At 41.5% G+C, this 26030-nt stretch overlaps 1 long non-coding RNA gene across 4 annotated transcripts in view; it reads left to right on the forward strand.

The window, feature by feature from the left end:
- Positions 1–24521: 24521 nt before the first annotated feature.
- The window catches only part of LOC106803826 (uncharacterized), a 136465-nt gene continuing 134956 nt past the window's right edge, over positions 24522–26030 (forward strand). For 2 of the 4 annotated variants that reach the window (XR_015550509.1, XR_015550508.1), the window contains exon 1: positions 24526–24782. This is a non-coding gene — a long non-coding RNA (uncharacterized LOC106803826). Of the gene's footprint in view, positions 24783–26030 lie in introns of all 4 variants that reach the window. The other 2 variants (XR_015550507.1, XR_015550510.1) reach the window with 2 other exon arrangements.

Here is a 26030-nt window from a genome sequence, read left to right on the forward strand (position 1 = left end):
TAAATGGGACTGGAAACCCTTGCTCATGGCTTCTAGTCCAGTGTGTTTCCCTTGCAATCCGTATTTGCTTTGAGGCTTCTGGAATGGAGCAGTTTGGCCAAAATACAGAATTTAAAAGGCAAGTGTTTGAGGTACAGCTGGAAGGAGGCTAGGGTAAGACTATAGAGAACTTGGAATGCCAGGCTGAAGCTTTTGAATTTTCTCCTGTAGGTAATGGGATACTGCTGAAGGTTCTGGAGCTGTGGTGTGGCATCGCTTGCAATTTAGGAAGGTTACTCAGATGGTGAGGTGCAGCAGTACCTGGTGGATAGGAGTGGGAGAATACTTGAAGGGAGCAAAACAACTAAGAAGTAGCCCTGAATGTAGGCTGGAAATGCCACAGACCTGCCCCCCTTCCTATGCCATGAGTACATTTGTATTTTTAACAGAAGAAATGATTTAGCTGCAAAAACATAGTTTTTCTTCTGGGATTTCAGCCATTAGTAATGGGGATATTTGGGAGCTAGGGCCTTCCTGGCCCTGGAACATAATGCTGTGGAGATCTCCTCCATGGACTGTACTCAGACCAGCCCTTGGTAAAGCTCAATGCTGCTCTCTCCTCTCTGCTCTCTGCTTTTTATTTTGCACTCTGATTTCTATGTATTATGAGCCAGGGTCCCAGAGTTTAGGAGGTACTTTGCTCTTTCTTTCATTCCTCTCACAAAGCCCCAGGCCCAGGGAAGTAACTTATACATATTACCATGCCAGTTGCATCACCCAGTCAGCTCCAGAGACGCTAGCTACAAGCTTAATAATCTACAGCTTTTAAAGCTAACTCATACTCATTATCTCATTTGCTTCTCATAAGAGTCTTGTGAGGTGGGAAGGGCTTATTATAATTTAATGGGATGAAACTGAAGACCAGAGTGGGGGAAGTAACTTGTCATGCAGCCAGTGCGTGGCACAGCCCACTTCTTCTGCCTTCCAGGCAATATTCCATGCTTCCACTTGTGCTGTTGGGGTTGTGGTGGTCATTTTTATGAGCATGATAAAGACCCTCTCAGATCTCAGACAGGGCCCAGGCTGGGACATAGAAGGAGATAGAAAATCAGGAAATTAAATTTCTCTTCATTTCCAGTCTAGGGCCCCTCCCTCAATACCATACTGTCTCCCTTGAGTGTACTGAAAGACCTTGGTAGGAAAATCCTTGACTCTGCCTGCTCATACCCCTGTACACTCCCCCTGTCTGATGCCAGCAATACTCTGGGTGAGAATATGTCACCTTTGCCCGCAGCCTGCCATGTTTCCTTTTTGCCATTCTTTCTCCTCATCCTGGGTTGCTAGAGCAAAGGTGCAGCCAAGGAGCTCCCCTTCCCTGGGCTACCCCAAGTGGTGAGGCTTACAACCCCAGATCTTCCTTGGACAGTATGAAAAGCCAATTGTTGACTGAGATACCGGGTCACCACTACACATAAACAGCCTTTAAAATATGGATGGCACAGGGTCTTTGGCTGAAGCTGCTTTGGCCAGACCTTTCCAGGACTCTGACTGGGTCCTCAGTGTGAGCCAAAGGCAACACCAACCAGAGTAGCATCAGCCCAGCTTTCAGAGTTCATACAATGTCATGCTGTCTAGATTTTCATCATGAATGTTCCCGAGACTCAAACGCAAATGGAATTGGATTGATTTCAACTGGAAAATATTCCTGCCATCTCAACGTTCTCTGGAATAACCTGCTTGCAGCTGTCATGGGGCGGCCCCCTCCCTGTAGTACGTGGCTTTTCCAACAGTCAAGCTCCAGGGATCTGGAAGGAAAGAGGAGGAGGGGACCAGATTCTGTACCCCCCCAAGCCTGGCTAGTGTTTTCATTTTTCAGGCCTGAAATTGGGTTTCTGGGGTTGGAGTCAGGAGTGAGATAGAGGTGTTCATGGAACAGGCCCCTGCTGGGTGGATCCCTGCTTGCAGTGGTTGCATTTCTTTAACTGACTGGCTTCCATAAGGAAGAAGTCGTCTTCTGATGGAGAAGCATATTCCCTTGGATAGAGACTCTAGCTGGCTGGGGGGCAGAAGACCTGGGTTTAGGTCCTGGCCTTGCCATCAACTTGCACTGTGGCTTTATGCAGGTCAGTCATCACCTCTCTGTGTCTCAGCTTCTTCCATTTAAAGTGGAGCTATTAATACCTGCTGCTCACATATATGGAGTAAGAACAAGATGTGGAGGACATTGATGAATATCCTGGGGGAAATGAGGGATGTTAGGAATTTATTCTTACCTCCTCTAGACCCAAGGAACTAAACTAGTTGCTCTTCTTTCCTTTCCCCTGTACCGTGGTGTTGGTAGAATGGCAGGGTATGAGAAAGTCTCCAAGGATTTAGACAGTCATAAGGCAAAGGGAAGAATGGTGGTAAAAGCAGTAGAATAACCTGATATGGAAGTGGGGATACCCTAAAATCTTATCAAGGAGTTGTTGACAGCCAGCTGAAAGAAAAGTCCTGTGATAATGGGAAACAAGTTGTTGGAATCAGAGGTGATACATGGGGTTATAGGAAGGTGGAGAGTGCCAAAGACAAATTTTATTGCCTCTTAACATTATGCCCTGGACTGGTGCTAATCCTACTCTAGAAATTGCCTTTACCGGCTGCCTGGATTATCAGACCAGTGGCTTAGCTGTGGTATCTCCAAGCCTTTTATTTCTTTTGGGTCAGGTTGGTACTTGGGCTGCATATTCCTGGGAGGGGGTGTCAGAGACTACAGAGAACAAACAGCCTCTGCCCTGGCATCAGAGCTCATTTTGGTTCTACCTGTGCTCTGGCACTCCTTTCTCTGACTTACTAGCCTCCTGCAATCTAGATATGTGCTGTCTAGTACGGTAGCCACTAGCCAGATGAACAGCTCTGCATCGCTTGTGAGAAGGCCTGAGTAACTGTATGGATGGTTTGGGGGCAACCTAGCACTGCTGCAAGACCTTAGGGCTCATATTCTTCTGAGAGTAGAGTAAGATGCTCTTTCTTTACAAGGGTTCTTGTATGGAGCATTTAAAAAAAAAAAAAAAGAAAGGAAAGAAAACCTGGGAAAGTGTCATGGGACTAGGCATTTTGTCACCTTTTGATCATACACTTGCATTTGCAGTGAGCCTAAACCCATGAGTTATCCTCAGGCTTCCTGTTTCATAACCCTTTGTACCTTGGAAAGAACATTCACAGCCATTATTTCATTTGAGTCTCCCTAATATGGCAGATGCAAGTTCACCAGGAGTTATTATATCCATTTGATACACAAAGAAACTGAGGCCAGCAAAATGAAGTGTTGGCCAAACTTAGTTATTAAGTGATAGTGCCAGGGTGAGAATGGAAAAAACTCAGGCAGCATCCTTGACTCCTATTTCCAGTCAACTTCCAAGTCTGGATGATTTTCTTCCTTACCTCATTCGTGATCAGTCCACTTCTCTACATCATCATTGTCACCACTGTAGTCCAAGCCCTCTGGTCCATCCTCCAGTCCATCTTCTACATAGCAGTCAGAGTGGTCTTTCTAATGTGTTAAGCTGATTATGACACTTTCCTGTTTAAAACACTTTCCAATGGCTCTTAGGACAAAGAACAAGATCTTGAATTTGGCCTACATAGTTCTGGATGGTCTGTGTGGCTTAACTCTCCACTATCTCTTTCTCTTCCCACTCCTCCCTGGCATTCTATTCTACAAAAACTGAAATTTTTCAGGTCTTTGAAGGCTCTAGCTCCAGTCTGTGCACATGCTATTCCCTCTGCCTGCCATACTCCATTCCCCCACTTCTCTCCACTTGGTAAACTCCTGCTTGTTCTTCAAGCCCTATCTCCAACATTGCCTTCTCTGGGAACCTTCCCCTCACCTCCCTCCTTACTCAGAATGGGTTAGTTGCCTATTCTCTGAACTCCCATGGCACCCAGGACTTGCTTATTAGTATAGCTGTTATTATGCTATATTATAATCATTTTTTACTTGTCTGTCTTTCTGGTAGATTGTGAGTGCCATAAGATCAAGAACCATGTCAATTTTAACTCTCCACCTTGTCCCTAGCATGTAGCACAGGGCCTGGCATGTAATGCATGCTTACAGATATTTCTTGATTAATTGAATAAATGAAGGGAAGAATAAATGAATGATGTATCCCAGGTAATCAACCCTGCAACCCAGTGTTTTTTTCTACTTGTAAGCAACATATTTGAATACAAAGATAGTCATTTAACTTTCAAACTATCATTTTCAGTGAAGATTTAGGACATGTTTACTACTTATAAGACCATGATCTTAGAGGAAGGGGCCTGGCATCTGCTGTGTGCCAGGCACACTGCTGAATGATCTATATTCAATGCATTCATTCATAATTCATTCATTCTTTCATCATTTATATCTTGAGTATACTCTACGTCAGTAGAAACTATTACTATTCTCATTTTACTGATTAGAAAACTGAAGATCAGAGAGGCTAGGTCACTTGCCTGAGACCACACAGCTGTTAAGTGGTGGAGCTGGGATTTGAACCTAAGCCTGCCTGACTCTAAAACATATGTGCTATATTGCACTGATACAGACCAGTTACTTGAGAACAGGACCTACTTCTCTATCTCCCCACGTTATAGGGTACACAAGAGTAGATTAACCCTCTTAAGTAATGATGTTATAAATGGCTCATTAAGGCAATAGTTTTTCAGGGGCTGATAGATTTCTAGAATGAGATAAATTTCTCTGCACTGCCTCATGTTAGTCTTCTTCTCTAGGTAGCTGAAATAGATATCTGCAATGGAGGCCAGTATAGCAAAAAGCTAGTGTGATGGAAATACCAAGTTTGAACCCTATCTGTGGGGCAGTTGCAGGGGATAGGGTGGGGCTGCCTTCCTCAGAGCATGGTTGTGAGAATCAGACTGAAGTTTCGTGTCATAATAACACTTCTCAATTGTATAAGTCATTGCAGTTTACAGATCACCTTTACATCTTCTACTGTGTTTGAAACTTAGAACTTCCCTACTCAGTAGATAAGGAAACAGGCTCAAAGATATCATGTCACTTGGTCAAAGTCACACAGAGTTGGGACTTACAGGTTTTTTCAGCTCTGAAAAACACTACACAAATGGAAGGACTTAATTTTATTGTGCTTATGATAACTTTCTGGGGAGAGAGGCTGTTTCTCACAAACATATGTATGTTAGGGGACAAGTAGTGGAATAGTCAGGGTATAAACTGCTTGTAAACTATGCATGAGTTTTTGACTTTCTTTGCTTTGTGAGGTATAGCCTGCTAGTTGTTCAATATTGGTTCTCTCCTCTTCTCTTTAGTACTAGATATTTTAGCTGGACACAAGGCTTCCCAGCTAAAGACTGTATTTCCAAACCTCCCTTGCAGCTAAATGTGACCATTTGACTAGGTTCTGCCCAGTGGAAGTGATGTACACAACTTCTGGGTTATGTCTTTCACTTCTCCCTTTCTTCTTCCTCCTGACTGGAACCTGGATGTCAGATGTAGGGTAACTATATTGGACTATGAGTTGGAAGCTACATGTTGAAAATGGCAGAGCAACAAGATAGGAACCTTGATTTTCAACAGTATCAAGCCACCACGCTATTTATTGATTCAATAAATATTTATTGGGCGACTAATATATACAAAACACTGTTCTAGATGCTGAGGATAGGGCAATGAACAAACAATAATCCTTACCATATTAAAGCTTACATTGTGGTTGGAGGGAGGGATAGATAAAAAAGACAACTAAAACTTAGGGTATTAGGTGGTATTAAATGCTAAGGAGAAAAGTAAAACAGGGACGAGAAATAGGTTATGTGTGTGAGGATTATAATTTTAGATAGGGTTTGAGAATCAGAGTGACATGATAAGTACAGGAAAAATTGAGGGGATAAAGGATAAGGGGGAGGCAGAAAAAACTCCAAGATTTTGAGCCTGGTAAAATGGTGATTCATAGAGCGAAGATAGAGTAACTTGGTTGTTTCAGATGAGGCCTCCCATCATGGAAGCAGTCTTTAAAAAGTATCCAAGGTTAAAAAATGATGAGAGAGTACAAATGATGCCTTTGAGTTGTGGGTACATATAGGACCCATAGGTGCAAAAGATGATTATCTGTGAAAAGTGAGTGGGCAAACCTAGATGAAACAAGGCAGCTTGATTATAGCAGAAAGGGCATGGGGAAGAAGTTAGGAAACCTGGGTTTATGCTACCACTGCTGTGAACTTGGTTTGTGACTGGACAATTTTCCCCTCTTTGGGCCCCAGTACCCTCATTTATGAATGAGAATATTTGGTTAGGTAGAAGATTGGCTTTCAAAGTCTACTCTGTGGTACACCAGGGGTGTGGAGAGCCCTGTCAGGGCCTACAGAAGTGGAGATGGAGGGGAGAAAAACAGGGCTATTGGTCATCCCTCTGCTTCAACAGAGTCAATCATTAGACTAGATGGTATCTGAGATGTCTGCAAGTTTAGACACTCTGTGACTCTGCTTACCTGGCAACAGCACTGGGAACCTTCACTCACCACTCCTTATAGCTTATTCAAGCATTTGGGGAGGTTTCCTGTGTAATATAACAGGATGAGGAGGGAGCAAAGGAAAAGGCTATAGCCTATGGTATGGAAAATTTTCTCTCAGTTTTTACAGAGTGGGAAAAAAGTATCCTCAGTCGTTGGGGGTGGAGCTTCTGTGGTGCTGGTTATCAAACACTGGGCCTTTCCAATTAGGCCAAGCTTGACTGTTGATAATATTTTCCACTAGTGTAGCCTTGGCTCTCAGACTCAAATGCTGTAGAACTGCTAGGGTTTACTTAACAAGGCAGGGCTGCCCTATACATGGGACTAAGGCAACTCATAGGGACTACAATACATACAAGTGTTTTGAGTTGATGGCCAATTTCTTAGCAGGATTTGAGTATCCCAGTTTGTCTGAAATTACATGGCTACCAGTCCCTTTTCTCTAGTTGTTCATGGGGAGTAGGGGATAGTCAGGTCAAGGAGCAGGGGTAATAATTCCTTACCTCAGTATGCTACATTGTGTTTTACATAATTCTCTTCAATGGAGGCTCTCAGTTGAGTTTCACATGAATCCTGTGAGGTTGATAGAGCTTGGATTCTTTTTTTTTAATTTTTTGTTTATTGCAGTAACATTGGTTTATAACATTGTATAAATTTCAGGTGTACATCATTATACTTCTAGTTCTGCATAGATTACATCATGTTCACCACCCAAATACTAATTACAACCCATCACCACACACCTGTGCCAAATTATCCCTTTCGCCCTCCTCCCTCCCCCCTTCCCCTCTGGTAACCACCAATCCAATCTCTGTCTCTATGTGTTTGTTTATTGTTGTTGTTATCTACTACTTAATGAAGGAAATTATATGGTATTCTTATTCTCATTTCATAAATCCCACCTCCTCATCCTTTAAGGCCCAGTTTGAGCTTTGCCTCCTCTATAGTAATTCCATTATCACACTGTCCCTCCACTGCCCATCAACCATAGTACTTAAACTCTATATTCCATGTGTAGTCATTTCATTATTCTTGTTTGTGTCTCCAATTGTTTCATATGTAGATGTTTGTGTTCCCCTAGCAAGCCATCATCATTTCTAACAAAGCCTTCTGACATTTCCCTGCTTCAACTTTTACTGCCCTCCTTAGAGTCTACTCTTAATATAGATGCTAGAGTGTTCCTTTTAAGAAACAAGTCAGATCATAGCACCTCCTTTGATCAAAACCTTGCAATGGTTCCCAATCTCACTCGGAGTAATAATCCAAAGTCTTAACAATGGTCTATAAGGCCCTTCCATGCTCTTCATACTGCCTGCCACCTCTCTGACTTCCTCTCTTATTACTCTCCCCTTGCTTGCTCTGCTCCAGTCACATCAGCTTCCTTGCAGTTCCTTGCACATTCCTGTATATTCTTTCTCAGGGCTTCTGTACTTTCTGTTCCCTGTGCCTGGAGTTATCTTCCCTTTGATACATGGTTGGCTCTTTCACTTCCTTCATGTATCTAATAAAATGTTACTTTATAAAAGAGGCCTTTCTTTATTACCCTATGTGAACTAGTAAGGATACACCCTTGCACTCTCTTTCCTTCTTACTCTGCTTTATTATATTTCATTGCACCCCGTGACATACTATGATTTTCCTTGTTAATTTGATTGTGGTCTATCTCTCCTCACTAGAATATAAGCTGCTTGAGCACAAGGAATTTGTTCTGTCCAAGGTTATATTTCCAGCCTCTAGAACAGTGCTTGGCACATAGTAGATATTAAAAAAAAATTGTTAGGTGAATAAACAAGATCATAAAAGGCTAAGGGCAGACGCTGTTCAATTCTCCATTCATGTTCCTCATGATAAACACATTTGTCTTAATAGAACAATAGAAGTTAGAGTAGAGAGAGAGGAGGAAGTCAAGATGGCGGCGTAGGCAGACTCTGAACTCACCTCCTCCCGCGGACACAGCCAATTTACAACTACTCCTGGAAAAATTACCCCTGAGACAGAACTGAAAACTGGATAAGAGGAACTCCTGCAACAACGGACAATCCTAACTGAGTTAGAAGAGGCAGAAACTCCCTTCTAGAGAGGAAAAACGCTGCCTTCACAAGCCACAGCACCTCACGGCCGCCAGGGAGCAGCCAAAATGTACGCAGCCCGCCCTGGAAGAGCGGGGCCCTGAGCTGGGGAGTGCCCCTGCTGTGGGCATTTTGTGGACCCAGCACAATCGAGATGAGTGGCATAATATCTGACTTTGCCTGCTACTAAAACATTGGGGAGTACCCACAGAAAAGCTGGTTCACAAAGAAAGTAAAACCGGCTCTTAAAGGGCCCACGCACAAACTCACCCATATCAGAAAGCAACCTAAAATTACCAGAAAGAAAGGTGCACAGTGCTTTGGTGAAAAGAGACTCACCTAATAGGCCCTGAGTGCATCTCGGTGAGAGGTGAGACATCTCCAGGGACTGGGACATGGGTGGCGGCCATTGTTGTGGCCTGGTGTGGGTGTACTGACACAGACGCCATTGGAGTTCTCTCTGAGGCCTGCTAGCCCAGGGTGTGACCCACTGGATAGAGCATCCAATAAATCCAGCTCAACCAGGGCAGGCAGCCCACCCTAGAGACTGGCCCCACCCAACAACAAGCCCTCAGGCAACTTGTGGGCCTGCATAGATTGGTGAATGGATTCTCTGCAGCCTGGCAAGTGAACCCACTTCAATGGGGCAGGGCGTGAACAAGGAGTGGGTGGAGAATGTGGGGCACTGGTGGAGTGTGTAGGGCTCCCTCCATGGAGAGACTGGGTCTGCTTCGGGAGGTCGGAGCATGCACACTGGGCAGGAGTGTGTTGACTGTGTGTGTGGACCTGTGGGTGGCAGGGATTGTCAGCTGCAGAAGACTTGTGCTTCTCAAAGACCCACATAGGGGGTTTGCCCCACCTTCCAAAGCCTGAAAAAATTGGGTGATCCTGTGCCTGAGGCCAGACTCACCCAGCTGCAATCCTCAGAGAGCTGACAAGAGACCTAAAGGCTGGAGGCTTATAGCAATTGTAAGGCCCTGAGCCTAACAACCTGCCATGCTGGGGGCCTACTCACTTAAAAGAAATACTGCAACACAAATGTGGTATTAGAACTTGCAGCCAACAGTGCTGGGGCTCACCACACCTGATAAAGAGACTGAAGGGCCCACAACAACTACAAGCAGCTGAGCATTACAACAGCTGGCTAGGAGCATAACTCGGCCAACCTGTGTGCCTACAGGGAGAGCAAACAGGCCACAACAGAAGGACACACTAAGCCCACATATGGGTCACCCCTGGAACATTGAGAACTGAGGGAAGCACACTGCAGGCCTCCTAAGCCATCACTTACATATGGTCACCTATCCAAGAGCAGGAGACGTAGCTGACCTACCTAATACGTAGACACAAGCACAGGGAAAGAGGCAAAATGAGGAGGCAAAGGAATACATTCCAAGTAAGGGAACAGGACAAAACCCCAGAAAAGGAACTAAGTGAAACAGAAATGAGCAACTTACCCGACAGAGAGTTCAAACAAAGAGTATTAAGTATGCTCACTGATGTGGGGAGAAGAATAGATGAACTCAGTCAGAATGTCAACAAAGAAATGGAAGATTTAAAAAAGAACCAATCAGAAATGAAGAACACAATACAGGAAATGAAAAATTCACTAGAGGGACTCAAAAGCAGAGTAGAGGATACAGAAGAATGGATCTGTGAGCTGGACGAAAGACTAGAAGAAATCACCCAAGGTGAACAGGTAAAAGAGAAAAGAATTAAAAAGAGTGAGGACGGTCTAAGGGACCTCTGGGACAACATCAAGCACACTAACATCCATGTTATAGGTGACCTGGAAGGAGAAGAGCGAGACAAAGGGGCAGAGAATCTATTTCAAGAAATAATAGATGAAAACTTCCCTCACCTAAGGAAGGAAACAGACATCCAGGTACAGGAATCACAGAGAGCCCCAAACAAGATAAACCCAAAGAGGCCCACACCAAGACACATCATAATCAAAATGTCCAGAATTAAAGATAAAGAGAGAATCCTAAAAGCCGCAAGAGAAAGTCAAGTTACATACAAAGGAAACCTCATAAGGCTATCAGGTGACTTCTCAGCAGAAACCTTAAAGGCTAGATGAGAATGGCAGGATATTTTAAAGTGCTAAAAGGAAAAAATTTACAGCCAAGAATACTCTACCCAGCAAGGTTATCATTCAAAATGGAAGGAGAGATCAAAAATTTCCCAGACAAGCAAAAATTAAAGGAGTTTGTCACCAAGAAACCAGTGCTACAAGAAATGTTAAAGGGACTGATTTAAGGGGAAAAGAGAAGACCACAAATAGGAAAAATTATCTATTTCCATGATAAGAGGGTAATGGATACAAATGCACAAAACAGAGGTTAGATATGATATCAAAAACATAAAAGGTGGGAGGAGGGGATTTAAAGAGTACAGCTCTCAGACAGAAGTCAAACTAAAGAGACCATCAATTCTGTATAGAAGAAGAAAGGAACAGAGAAGGACAACTAACACAATGAGGAAAAAAAAGTTAAAAAATGGCAGTAAGTACATACTTATCAATAGCAACTTTAAACATCAATGGACTAAATGCTCCAATTAAAAGGCATAGGGTGGCTGACTGGAGAAAAAAACAAGACCCATATATATGCTGCATACAAGAGACAGACTTCAGACCTAAAGACACTCACAAACTGAAAGTGAAGGGATGGAAAAAGATACTCCACGCAAATGGCAATGAAAAGAAAGCTGGGGTAGCAGTACTCATATCAGACAAAATAGACTTTAAAACAAAAACTGTAAAAAGAGACCAAGGAGGACATAACATAATGATGAATGGAACAATCCAACAAGAGGATATAACACTTGTAAATATCTACGCACCCAATATAGGTGCACCTAAATATATAAAGCAATTATTAACAGACATAAAAACAGAAATAGACAGTAACACAATAATAGTAGGGGAATTTAACACTCCACTAACACCAACAGAGAGACCATCCAAACAGAAGTTCAGTAAGGAAATATTGGCCTTAAATGACACACTAGAGCAGATGGACCTGGTAGATATATACAGAGCATTCCATCCAAAAACCGAAGAATGCACGTTCTTTTTGAATGCACATGGAACATTCTCCAGGATTGACCACACGTTAGGCCACAAAACAAGTCTCCATAAATTTAAGAAGATTGAAATAATACCAAGCATCTTTTCTGACCACAACAATATGATACTTAGAAATCAACTATAGGAAGAAAATCAGAAAAGCCACAAATACGTGGAGATTAAATAAAATTCTACTGAACGATGACTGGGTCAATGAAGAAATCAAAGAAGAAATCAAAAATTACCTGGAGACAAATGAAAATGAAAATATGACATGCCAGAATTTATGGGATACAGCAAAAGCGATTCTAAGAGGGAAGTTTATAGCGATACAGGCCTATCTCAACTAACAAGAAAAATCTCAAATAAACAATCTAACAATGCACCTAAAGGAACTGGAAAAAGAAGAACAAACCAAGCCCAGAGTCAGTAGAAGAAGGGAAATAATAAAAATCAGAGCAGAAATAAATCAAATAGAGACCAAAAAAACAAGAGAAAAAATTAATAAAACCAAGAGCTGGTTCTTTGAAAAGATAAACAAAATTGACAAACCTTTAGCTAGACTCACCAAGAAAAAAAGAGAGAAGGAACAAATAAGTAAAATCAGAAATGAAAGAGGAGAAATTACAACAGACACCTCGGAAATACAAAAGATTATAAGAGAATACGATGAAAAGCTATATGCCAACCAATTCGACAATCTGGAAGAAATGGATAAACTCTTAGAATCATACAACCTTCCAAAACTGGATCAAGAAGAAGTAGAGAATTTGAATAGACCAATCACCAGTAAGGAGATCGAAACAGTAATCAAAAACCTCCCCAAAAATTCAAGTCCAGGACCAGAATGCTTCCCTGGTGAATTCTACCAAACATTCAAAGAAGACCTAATACCTAGCCTTCTCAAACTCTTCCAAAAACTTGATGAGGGGGGAAGCTCCCTAACTCATTCCACGAAGCTGACATTACCCTGATATCAAAACCAGACAAAGACAACATAAAAAGAAAATTACAGTCCAATGTGACTGATGAACATCAACGCAAAAATCCTCAAGAAAATACTAGCAAATCACATACAACAATACGTTAAAAAGATTATACACCATGATCAAGTGGGATTTATTCCAGGGATGCAGGGATGGTTTAACTTTTGCAAATCAATCAACGTGATACACCACATTAATAAAATGAAAAATCAAAATCACGTGATTATCTCAATAGATGCAGAGAAAGCATTTGACAAGATATAGCATCCATTTATGATTAAAACTCTGAATAAAATGGGTATAGAAGGAAAGTACCTCAACATAATAAAGGCCGTATATGACAAACCCACAGCTAATATCATCCTCAATGTTGAAAAACTGAAAGCTATCCCTCTAAGAACAGGAACCAGACAAGGATGCCCACTGTCACCACTCCTATCTAACATAGTACTGGAAGTCCTAGCCAGAGCAATCAGGCAAGAGAAAGTAATAAAAGGGATCCAAATTGGAAAGGAAGAAGTGAAACTGTCACTATTTGCAGATGACTTGATTTTATATATAGAAAACCCTAAAGAATCCACCAGAAAACTTTTAGAAGTAATAAACGAATATGGTAAATTTGCAGGATACAAAATCAACATACAAAAATCAGTTGCATTTCTATACACTAACAACGAAGTAGCAGAAAGCGAAATTAAGAATACCATCCCATTTACAATTGCAACAAAATGAATAAAATACCTAGGAATAAACTTAACCAAAGAGGTGAAAGAGGTGTGCACGGAAAACTATAAAACTTTGCTGAAAGAAATTGAAGAAGACACAAAGAAATGGAAAGATATTCTGTGCTCTTGGATTGCAAGAATTAACATAGTTAAGCTGTCCCTACTTCCTAAAGCAATCTATCGATTCAATGCAATCCCTATCAAAATTCCAACAACATTTTTCACAGAAATAGAACAAAGAATCCCAAAATTTATATGGAACAACAAAAGACCCCAAATAGCTAAAGGAATCCTGAGAAAAAAGAACAAAGCTGGAGGTATCACACTCCCTGATTTCAAAATTTACTACAAAGCTATAGTAACCAAAACAGCATGGTGCTGGCACAAAAACAGACACACGGATCAATGGAATAGAACCGAAACCCAGAAATAAACCCACACATCTATGGACAGCTAATCTTTGACAAAGGAGCCAAGAACATACAATGGAGAAAAGAAAGTCTCTTCAACAAATGTTGTTGGGAAACCTGGATAGCCACATGCAAAAAAATGAATGTAGAGCCTTACCTTACATCATACACAAAAATTAACTCCAAATGGATTAAAAACTTGAATGTAAGACCTGAAACTATGAAACTTCTAGAAGAAAACATAGGCCATACGCTCTTTGACATCGGTCTTAGCAACATATTTTCAAGCACCATGTCTGCCCAGGCAAGAGAAACAATAGAAAAAATAAACAAATGGGACTACATCAAACTAAAAAGCTTCTGCACAGCAAAGGAAACCATCAACAAAATGAAAAGTCAACCTAACAATTGGGAGAAGATATTTGTAAACCATACATCTGATAAGGGCTTAATCTCCAAAATATATAAAGATCACATACATCTCAACAACAAAAAAACTAACAACCCAATTACAAAATGGGCAAAACACCTGAACAGACATTTCTCCAAAGAAGATATACAGATAGCCAACAGACACACGAAAAGATGTTCCAAATCATTAACTATCAGGGAAATGCAAATCAAAACTACAATGAGCTATCACCTCACGCCTGTCAGAATGGCTATAATTAACAAGACAGGAAACAACATGTGTTGGAGAGGATGTGGAGAGAAGGGAACTCTCGTACACTGCCGGTGGGAGTGCAAACTGGTGCAGCCACTATGGAAAACAATATGGAGATTCCTCAAAAAATCAAAGATAGAACTACCTTATGATCCAGCTATTCCACTTTGGGTATTTATCCAAAGAACTTGAAAACACCAATGCGTAAAGATACATGCACTCCTGTGTTCATTGCAGTGTTATTCACAATAGCCAAGACTTGGAAGCAACCTCAGTGCCCATCAAAGGATGAATGAATAAAGAAGATGTGGTATATATACACAATGGAATACTACTCAGCCATAAGAAACGAGGAAATCCAGCCATTTGTGACAATATGGATGGACATTGAGGGTATTATGCAAAGTGAAAATGTCACAGGGAGAAGGTCGAATACCGTCTGATGTCCTTCTTTAAGTAGTAGATAATAACAACAATAAACAAACACATAGAGACAGAGATTGCATTGGTGGTTACCAGAGGTGAAGAGTGGAGGGAGGAGGGCGAAAGGGATAATTCAGCACATGTGTTTGGTGATGGGTTGTAATTAGTGTTTGGGTGGTGAACATGATGTAATCCATGCAGAAATAGAAGTATAATGATGTACACCTGAAGTTTATACAATGTTATAAACCAGTGTTACTGCAATAAACAAACAAACAAAAAGACGTTAGACTACAAAGGGCCCTTAGAGACCTGCTTGTCTACCTCCCTCATTTAATAGATGGTAAGACTGAGGGGAAGGTTCTTGCCCAGGGCCATATAGCAAGTTGTTGGCAAAGTCAGAAGAGTTCAAGTCATCTAAGCCTAGATCCACAACTTTTCCAACTATACCGTCCTAGGCACACAAGTTAGTCTTATTTTCCAACTACAGTTCAAAGTCAAGGCATTATCAGTCTGTAGAAGTAAATTCTGGGCAGATTAATGTGGAGGTGGAAGAATTTGGCTTTTCCACAAACAACAGTTTTCCTGAACATTTTCCTCTCTGGTTTTGGAGGGCAATAACAACTGGACCAAGTATAACATAAACACCTGACCTATTAAACCACAAATAACAGTGATTCAAGAAATCAATTAGCAAGCCTTTTTTGAGTGCCTAACACCTGCCTAGACCTGTGCTAGATGTTTAGAGAGATATGAAGATGTTCAGCCCTGATTTCTGCTTTCATAGGAGTCTAGCAGTGGAGGCAAGACTTAACTGCCTGAGACAGGCAGATATCAAGTTGTGAGATACAGACAATAAGCATTCTTGAGAATAGCAGGAGATTACTGAGGGCTGAAGTAGTCCAAGAAGGCATTAATGGAGAAAAGGAGACATCCTTGCTCCTATTTCAGGTGGCATTCCTGTCCGTGCTTTGTCTTCCTTCATTCAGAAGTGTTCACTTGCACCCATGGACCTGACCCTATCTCCATGGTTCTTCAGGGAAGGATGATGTGTTTTATGTATTTACCAGGTCTCTTGCTTCCTCCTCTTCTCACTCCCCCCAAATGGAGTCTGCTCTCAGTTCAACACATGTTTACTGAGTGCCTTGTGGGTACCAGGCACTGAGCTAGGGGCTTGGAATAAAAATATGAATATGCTACCATCACTTACCTCTAATAGGTCAAAGTCTAATAGGACAGATAGATATGCACAGAGGTTTAAAACATAATTCAGTATTGAAAAAATTAGTTTATTTATATCCCCCTTCATTTAAAGAATGGATTTGAGGTGGCAAACATGGTAAGTGCTGCTTATGAACAAATTGTACTGAGAGCCCAGATGAGAGAAAGAGTGATGTGGAATGAATCAGTCAAAGCTTCTCAGACTACATGATATTTGAATTGAACTCAGACAATGATTAGGAGTTTTCTAGGGAATCAGGGATTGGAGGTGTGGGTAGTGGGAGGCATTCTAGACAAGTGGAACACCACACAAAGTTGGGGTTGTCTGGCTTGTTTAGGGAATGGCTAGTTATTCTATGTGTCTAGAGCAGGTATGGTAAATGCCTGGCATGATCACCACTATCAGCTCCTCCCATGCCTGTGGAAGAAATTGTTAATCAGACATAATGTTCTTTCCTAGTGAGCCTGAATATGGCTTAGAATCCTTCTAAACACAGTATTTCAAATAGCTACTTGCAGTCACTTTGAATTGATGCATGAGGTGAAACGTATCTGCCATCCTTGGCTGACCGGCAATGCTTTTAAAGTTACAGATTTTCGGGAAACAGAATCTCATAGGGAATCTAAGTTTTTAACAAGCTACCCCCCCAACCATGATTCTGATGTAATGAGTTCATGGATCTGTATTTAGTAGCTGCTTTGCTATATCATGTTACTGAATTTAGATTTTTCTCCTGCCATCAGAAATTTTAAATCAGAGGAGTGGTCTATATTTCAGAAAGCTGCCTTTGGCAATAGCATGGAGTATAGAATGAAAGAAGGAAAAATTGGTGGCAGGAAGACTATGTAGAATGTAACTGTAATATTTTAGGCAAAGTATGATAAATGCCTAGGAGGAGAGGATAAATTGGAGAGACACTAACTGAGATAATAGAAAAGTAGTAAGTGCCAGAAGCTAGGTGCTATTGGGAAATATCAAAGAGGGACAAACAACTTTCAGATGAAGGGGAGGTTGGTGTATGGGGAAAGATTCATAAAGATAGAGTTTGAGCCAGGCCTTGAAGGATAGTTAGCACTTGACATTGAGAAAGGGGTGGAAGGAGACCATTTCAGGCCTCTGGAGAACAAGAGCAAAGATCCAAAGGTAGAAAAATCACAGGGCATGTATGATGAGTAGTAAGTAGTTCAATTTGGCAGGCTTTGGTTTGGCATTCAGAGGTGACTTTGTCCCCATCATGATCCCTGTTCCTAGATGGCTTCTCTTACCATCCAGCCTGCAGGTGTTCAGGAAACATAAATTCGTGTTAATATTAACTGAAGTGTGGCTGAATGCAGAAGGCCTCTCATCTGCAAGAATATAGATCTAGTGCTGATTCTAAGAGCCAGTTCTGGGTTGTTCCCACTGCCATTTGCCAGCCTTGAACACCGCTGTGGGAGGATGGCTAAGAAAGGAGAAAATCTGTTTATTATCTTATGGGGACAGGGAGAATAGGCCTACAGCCATGAAAAACCCCTCAGGGCACATCCAGCACACATCATGGCAATCTCTGCAGCTCTTTGAAGGAATCTCCATCTATCCCTAGGCAAAAAGAATTATTAAAAAAATCCTCTTTTGTGAAATTTGCACTGTTTGCAGATGACATGATGTTATATATAGAAAACCCTATTCAACATAGTACTGGAGGTTTTGGCCAGAGCAATGAGGCAAGGAAAAGAAATAAAAGGAATCGAAATAGGCAATGAAGGAGTAAAACTCTTGTTGTTTGCAGACAACATGATTTTATATATAGAAAACCCTACAGAATCCATCAGAAAACTATTAGAAATCATCAACAACTACAGGAAAGGTGCAGGGTACAAAATCAACTTACAAAAATCAGTTGCATTTCTATACTCTAATAACGAACTAACAGAAAGAGACCTCGAGAATACAATCCCATTTACAATTGCAACAAAAAGAATAAAATATCTAGGAATAAATTTAACCACGGAGGTGGAGGTGAAAGACCTATACAATGAAAACTATAAGACATTATTGAAATAAATCGATGATGATGTAAAGAAATGGAAAGATATTCCATGCACATGGATGGGAAGAATTAAATAGAGTTAAAATGTCCATACTACCTAAAGCAATCTACAGATTCAATGCAATCTCAATCAGAATCCCAATGACATTCTTCTTGGAAATAGAACAAAGAATCCTAAAATTCATATGGGGCAACAAAAGGCCCTGAATAGCTAAAGCAATCCTGAGAAAAAAGAACAAAGCTGGAGGCATCACAATCCCTGATTTCAAAATATACTACAAAGCTATAGTAATCAAAACAGCATGGTACTGGTACAAACACAGACACACCGATCAATGGAACAGAATTGAAAGCCCAGAAATAAAGCCACACATCTACCGACAGCTAATCTTCGAGAAAAGAGCTAAGAACATACAAGGGAGAAAGGGAAGGCTCTTCAATAAATGGTGCTGGGAAAACTGGACAGCCACATGCAAAAGAATGAAAGTAGACCATTATCTTTAGCCATACACAAAAATTAACTCGAAATGCATCAAAGACTTGAAGGTAAGACCTGAAACCATAAAACTCCTAGAAGAAAATATAGGCAGTACACTCTTTGACATGGGTCTTAGAAGGATATTTTCAAATACCATGTCTACCCAGGCAAGAGAAACAAAAGATAAAATAAACAAGTGGGACTTCATCAGACTAAAGAGCTTCTTCAAGGCAAAGGAAACTTGGAACAAAACAAAAAGACAACCCACTAATTGGGAGAAAATACTTGCAAACCATATATCCAACAAGGGGTTAATCTCCAAAATATATAAAGAACTCACACAACTCAACAACAAAAAAACAAACAACCCAATCAAAAAAGGGCGGAGGATATGAACAGACATTTTTCCCAAGAAGATATACAGATGGCCAATAGGCTCATGAAAAGGTGTTCAACATCACTAATCATCAGGGAAATGCAAATCAAAACTGCATTGAGATATCACCTTATACCCATTAGAATGGCTATAATCACCAAGACAAAAAATAACAAATGTTGGAGAGGATGTGGAGAAAAGGGAACCCTCATACACTGCTGGTGGGAATGCAAACTGGTGCAGCCACTGTGGAAAACAGTATGGAGATTTCTCAAAAAATTAAAAATATAAATTCCATATGACCCAGCTATCCCACTACTGGGTATTTATCCAAAGAACTTGAAATCACCAAATTCAAAGAGACTTATGCACCCCTGTGTTCATTGTAGCATTATTCACAATGGCCAAGACCAGGAAGCAACCCAAGTGCCCATTGACTGATGAATGGATAAAGAAGATGTGGCTTATATGTATATATAAATACAACGGAATATTACTCAGCCATAAAAAAAGACAAAATTGTCCCATTTGCAACAACATGGATGGACCGTGAGGGTATTATGTTAAGCGAAATAAGCCAGACAGAGAAATACAAACACTGTATGATTTCACTCATATGTGGAAGATAAAATAACTCATGGACAGCGAGAACAATTTAGTGGTTACCAGAAGGGAAGGGGGTTGGGGGTGGGCACAAGGGGTGAAAGGGTACATTTATATGGTGACTGACAAATAATAATGTGCAACTGAAATTTCACAATGTTATAAACTATTATGACCTCAATAAAAAAAAGAAAAAAATCCTCTTTCAATTAAATTACTTTTTATAATAACTCAACTTTTCCACAAGATATCGCATTTACAAAGTATTGCCTCAGACGGTATATTTTCTCCTTACTACAGCCTTGTAAGGTATGTTTATGATTGACTCTTTCCATAACACAAAGGTCACTTGTCCTATCAAGGCATTCTTTGCAGCTTGCATATGCAATGAGGATAGTGGATAAAGCTAACTATGGGAAGGCAGTGTTGCAAATGGTTTAAGAGCACAGTCTCTGAAGTCTGCCACATCTAGGTTCTTACCTCTATTTTGCCATCACTTAGCTGGCTACCTTGGGCAAATTACTTTATCTCTTGGAGCCTTAGTTTCTTTATCTATAAAATGGAAACAATATTAAGACCTACCTCATAAGGTTTGAGGATTGCATTAGACAATCCATGTAATCCATATGGCAAAGGTTCCCAAAATTTTTTGGTTCATGGTACCCTTAGTGTATCAGTAATTGTTTTGGCAGGACTCCTAAGCCAAAAGAAACACTTAACACTTCTGTTTATTGAGTAATTGGGTGCAAACATCTTTTTTTTTAAATATCTTTTTTTTTTTTTTGTGAGGAAGATCAGCCCTGAGCTAACATCCATGATAATCCTCCTCTTTTTGCTGAGGAAGACTGGCTCTGAGCTAACATCTATTGCCAATCCTCCTCTTTTTTTTTTTTCTCCAAAGCCCCAGTAGATAGTTGTATGTCATAGTTGCACATCCTTCTAGTTGCTGTATGTGGGACGCGGCCTCAGCATAGCCAGAGAAGTGGTGCATTGGTGCGCACCCAGGATCCGAACCTGGGCCATCAGTAGCAGAGCGTGCGCACTTAACCGCTCAGCCACCGGGCTGGCCAGCAAACATCTTAATAGTAGTAGTTCACGCCATGTCCGACAGATGTCACTGTGTTTCCCTCAAAAATTTAAAACATCTTACAGTACCCCTGTGAATTGGCTGTGGTACCCTGGGGTGCCTTGGTGCACAGGTTGGGACTAGAACATTGCCAGGAACATAGTGGTGCTAAGTACATGGTATTTATTATTATTGTAAAATGTTTGTGATTATTATTAGAAGGGATTTGGGTACCAAAGAGGATGCTGATCTAGTAGTTTAACTCAGATGTTGATTATCCCTGAAGAGAGAGATGACTCCATTTTTGGTAGTAGTCACTTCAAGTCCCAGGTTTCTTCTAAGTCAGCACCAACTCACCTCAGTCTGGGAGGGGAGAGTGATTTCTATGTGCACAGACAAGAAAACTTCATTCTCAAAGCAGTGCCATATTCTAGCTTTACCACTGCCAAGATTTTCCCACTCCTCTACTCTCACTCATCAGCCAAAAGTCAGTCTTTCAGAAGAGACTTCTGTATGTTAGATCAAAAATACTTCCTTCTGTCTCTACTTGCCCTCTCCCACTCTTATTTTCCTTCCCCTTCCTCCTTTTCCTCTTTCCATATCCCTCTTGGCCAGTGTCTGAAACCTGGCCCCTGCCCCATCATGATGAGGGGAAGCCGGCTACTTAATTCAGGAAAAATGATTGGTTGAACTCTGTTTTGAGTCTCAGCTTGGCCTGTGAGCCAGCAACAACAGTGGGTACTGATAGCTCACTCCTGCATACTTCCTTCCTCTCCCCTAAGGGAGCAGAGGAAAGCAATTTAAACAGGGAGACTCCAGAAGGTGGCCTGTGGGCTTGGGCAACTTTGAGAGGCTGAGGAAAGTGGAAGTGGGGGCTATGCTGAATCTCTAACTCTCAGTAATTGAGGCCCATGGGGGATCTTTGACATTTTCCTAGAGGCTAAAGATGACTTTAGTTCTAGTTGGTTGTTTAGATTCACTGAGAGGAAATCTGATGTTTGAGGGATGAAATAGCAGACCTGTCCATGCACTGTTGACTCTGGGCCTGCTTAGTGCTGGCCAGCAGAGGTCGGGAGTGGCTGGCTGGCTTTTAGCCCCGGCCGGCGGCGTTTGCTTTGGCCGTTGGGGGAAAGAGCACTTTGTGGAAAGCCAGTCTTTCTAGCCAAGGGCCTATTTTTGTCCTGAATCTGTTGAGTCCAGCCTGAAGGCTGGGTCCAGGATCAACAGAGGCCATGGAAAATGGGACTGAATGCCTGGCACCCAGAACTGTGGGCTTTGTCTTCCTGACCAAGGCATTTAGCCCTGAGCTCATGAAGGCAGGAACAATGGGGATCCGAGGTTCTTGTGGCATCAGGGCCAGAAAGAGCTAGCTGCTCTTTGCATGGTCATTGCAGCCCAGGACTGGCTGGAATACATCACTAGGCCTCACCCCTTCCCAGGCTATCCAGTTTGGAAGGTGGATGTGTGGCTAGAGCTGACATAGCTCCCAAAGTGCCTGAGGTCCCCTAAGTGGGAGCCTCCCCACACTGAGGGACCACTAGATCATTGGATCAATATCCTTACCAACCAGACAGATACTATAGGAACACAGAGAGGTATCAGTTAGGATTACTATCTTCTGGAATCTCAACGTCTTTCTGGGGAAACAGGTGATTTTCACAAAGAGATACTTTCAGTACTAGGCAAGGTAGAGTGAGGACCTCGTGTGTAGCACAAAGAAGTGCTGAAGGAGTTCAGAGAAGGTCAAGAGCCCTTGGAGAGATATGGGTGGAGTTGGGTCATGAAAAGTGAGTAAGAACCAGATAAAGATGTGATGAGAGTTCTCTTATGCTCCTAAGGCAGAAATCCTTAGAAACTGACCCAACATGTGTCTATGATTTACTGTAGGATCCTAGCCTCCAACAAGATTGTGTTCAGACTAGCATACCTGTATTGAGATGGTTCTTAACCTGAGTGACCAGAATGATCTGAATTTTTCAGACCACTGCAACTTGTTTAGAGCTGGAATAGAACTAGTGTGATGTCTGGAAGCATGAATCATCTTCCTCAAGTCCTTCTTTTACCCTGTCATTCAACCCTATCCCAATCTGAAACCCAATAGTGGCTCTTCCATTACTCTCAGGATGGTCAAACAAATGTATTTGGTATTCAAGACCTTTCACATTCTGATTCCAACCTTTTCTTCCAGCTGTTCTCTCATTCCTGGAGACTCCCAGCAATTCCATACAGGCTAAATCTCCTCGTTATCCCCTGAATCCCATGATAAGTGACTTAAAGTTATTTGTGGGCTCAGAGGACTTTGGCACCAGTGCCTCCCTCCCTTTGAGAATTTGAGATTCTCTGTGAGGTCTCTTCACTCTCTTTCAAATCCAGCATTCTCATTACATTCTTACTTAAGCTGAGTCCTATTGAAAAGTGATTCTTAGTTGCTGTAGGTCTGGGATCAGCAAACTTATTCTGTAAAGGGCCAGATAGTAAATATTTTAGGCTCTGAGAGCCATAAGGTCTTTGATGCAGCTACAACTCTGCTGTGGTTGCAGGAAAGCAGCCACAGATAATATATAAATGAATGAGCATGGCTGTGTTTCAACAAAACTTTATTTATGGACTGAAATTTGAATTTCATGTAATTTTTCACGTCACAAAATATTTTTCTTTTGATTTTTTCAACCCTTTAAAAATGTAAAAACCATTCTTAACTCACACTCTGCATAAAAATAGGCAGTAGGTTGAATATGGCCCGCAAGGCCTAGTTTGCCAACTTCTGCTTTAGAAGACAGAACTCGGACTACTGGGTGGAAACTATGGGAGAGAGAGTTTGGCTCAAAATAAAAAAGAAAGATCAGAATTGTAAGAAAATGGAATAGATTTCCCAGGAAGTTAGAACTACTCATTTTTCACCAAAGTTACTCAAGCATCACTAGTTAGGGCTATCATAGGAGGACTCAAAGGTCTTGTGCGGGCTTCGACTTAATGATTGCCAAGTCTGTAGGACTGTGATTTTGTGAGTTTTGCTTCCTCCGCATGGCCATCATTTTCCAACTGCTGGCTGTTTTCCTTTTCCTTTTGAAGGTCTGTGTGGTTGTCTCCCACTCTTCCCCACCTAGCATTTGATTATACTGTTTCAATTTACTCCCCAATTTTTTCATGTGTGTATGTACTATTTCCCTTCCAGAAACCCAGGGGTTAATGTCAAAAGGGTGAAGTTTATCAGGCAGTTGCTTCACTGTTGCCTAGCAACCATCATAGGCAGCTGTGAATTACTGCAAAGGCCTTTGTGGGAAGATGGTCTGACCCAGCCATCAGGGCAGAGTAAAGAGCAAACGAGATAATACATGTAAATGCCCTTTATTAACTATAAAAACAGAATTTAATTCCGTCTTACAGAATATCATATCCTCTTTCACTTTACTAAAAGGAATTTAAATTTGCTTCAAGAAATTTTAGCTTTTTATGCTCCCCTCCCTTACACAGTGGTTTGATCCTGCTTCTTAGAAGCATCTCCTTTCTGCCAATCCTCCACGGTAGTCTGATCCTGTTTCACAGACTGCTAGGTCCTTTATGTTCTTACTCTCCCTTCTTCTTCCTATCTTTACCCCAGAGTGGTTTGATGATACCTTATAGAAAAGCATGCCTGTTCAGCTCCGTATACATCTCAGTGGTTTGATCCTGTCTGGAGAGCATCAGCGTCTTTCCCCCTCCTGTCTCATGCCAATGATTTGATCCTACGTCATTGAGCATCAGTTTATTTTAGCTCCTCCCCCGGGGTCTACAGTGGTTTGATCCTACCTCACAGACTATTAGGTCCTTTCTGATTCCCCCTCCAGCATCACCACCACAAATGGTATGGTCCTTAACATCAGGTCCTTTTTGTACCCCCTACTAGTCTTCTAAGCAGATTGAAGCTGATTCATCTTATTCCTGATTCATCTTGATCCCTTCAGTGGCTTGTTCTTGGATTAGCAATGTAGAACTGTCCCAAATGGGTTTAAAGTTGTCAGTACTTGCTCTTGAACAGTTTAATCTTTTCTCACAAGGAAAAATTGGTTCTGACCAGTTCAAATCTATTTTGACCAGTTTAAGCTAATTCTGCAGAGCTGGAGCCTGAGGTCGGCAAACCCAGGAAGATGGCTGAAGACAATGCTGATTCAAGCCAAAGCAAGGAATCAGGTACTTACAGAAGTTGAAACTGAGTTGAGAACTGGGAAAGAAAACAGGTCAAATGAGGCATGAAAATACAGGAGCCAGAGTTGGTTGAGGGGAGGCTCGAAAGAGACTAGTTGCACTCAAACCTATTTTTTTTTTTTTTAGAGTTGAGAGGCCATTTTGAGGAGGTAATGTAGGATTTTGGTCTCTGCCATGGCATGTCTGGGAAGCAGTATGGGAGCTGATACCATCCAGCAGCCCCATCCGGCTGGAGCTGAGACTGGGTTGTATGTGGCCCCATTAATGCCTGGTTATGCAAGCCAGCCCCTGGGGCCATTCTTTGTGTCTGGCCTTATCTCAGGATGCAATTATTAGAGTCCCAAACCACGAATGACAACCTTCCCACCCCTTTAACTGTGGATGGTCATGATGCTTTTTACCTGTTTAGGGATACTATTTACGTTAGAAGAAAGGACTAGTAAATCTTGAAGAAAAGAGCTAATTACAATAGGTAAGACATGAAGTGAATGAGTCAGTTAATTAGAATTGAGTTGAGGACTATACCTTGCAATTTTCAGAGAGATGTATAAGAGAAGGTGGTAGATTGAAAACAGTATCTAATCTCTCACCTGTGGGACTGGTTCTATTTCCTTATTGTTGTGGGCTGAAGTAGAAATTGACCTGTGTTATCTGGATTTCTTCCAGATGGTTGTCTTTCTGTCTTTCGTGGGGACTGCAGTGTGAAGGGTAGGGATTGAAAAAATAGAGGATAAAAAAATGAAAGTTTTATAGACTGTAGCCTTTCTAATTTGTGTAAAATCTCTGCAGTGGGACAGTGGGCAGGTGGGATGCTTTGATGACGAGTGACAGAATGCTGCAAGATTGAGGGTGGGGTTGGAGCTCTGGTTTGGCGCAATATGGCTCAACATCTTTTCTGCAGATGGATGAGGCTCTTTGGCTGCTTACCTGTAAGGTGAAAAAGAAAGGATTCCTAGAATGGCATAGGAACTTAGCTGCCTGGGAAGGAAATTGGTCTTTCTGTGAGAGAATTTGGCTTAGGATCCAGTAAATTGAAAGATGTCTTTTAGGAAGATGGATTCAGTTAGCCACTGCCTATTTCTTGACAGGGTAGGATGGTGGCCATTTTAGTTAAGGCAGTTGAATGGCACTTCCAAATGTTGAGATAGAAAAGAAAAATCAGAAGATTTGGAGTTAGATAACCCAGGTTTTGAATCCTGTTCTGCTATTTGGTTTGTGGATCTTGAGCAAATT

Source organism: Ceratotherium simum, chromosome X (genome assembly GCF_057802395.1).
Source record: "Ceratotherium simum simum isolate JZ-2026a chromosome X, ASM5780239v1, whole genome shotgun sequence".
In the NCBI taxonomy this organism is placed as follows: Eukaryota; Metazoa; Chordata; class Mammalia; order Perissodactyla; family Rhinocerotidae; genus Ceratotherium; species Ceratotherium simum.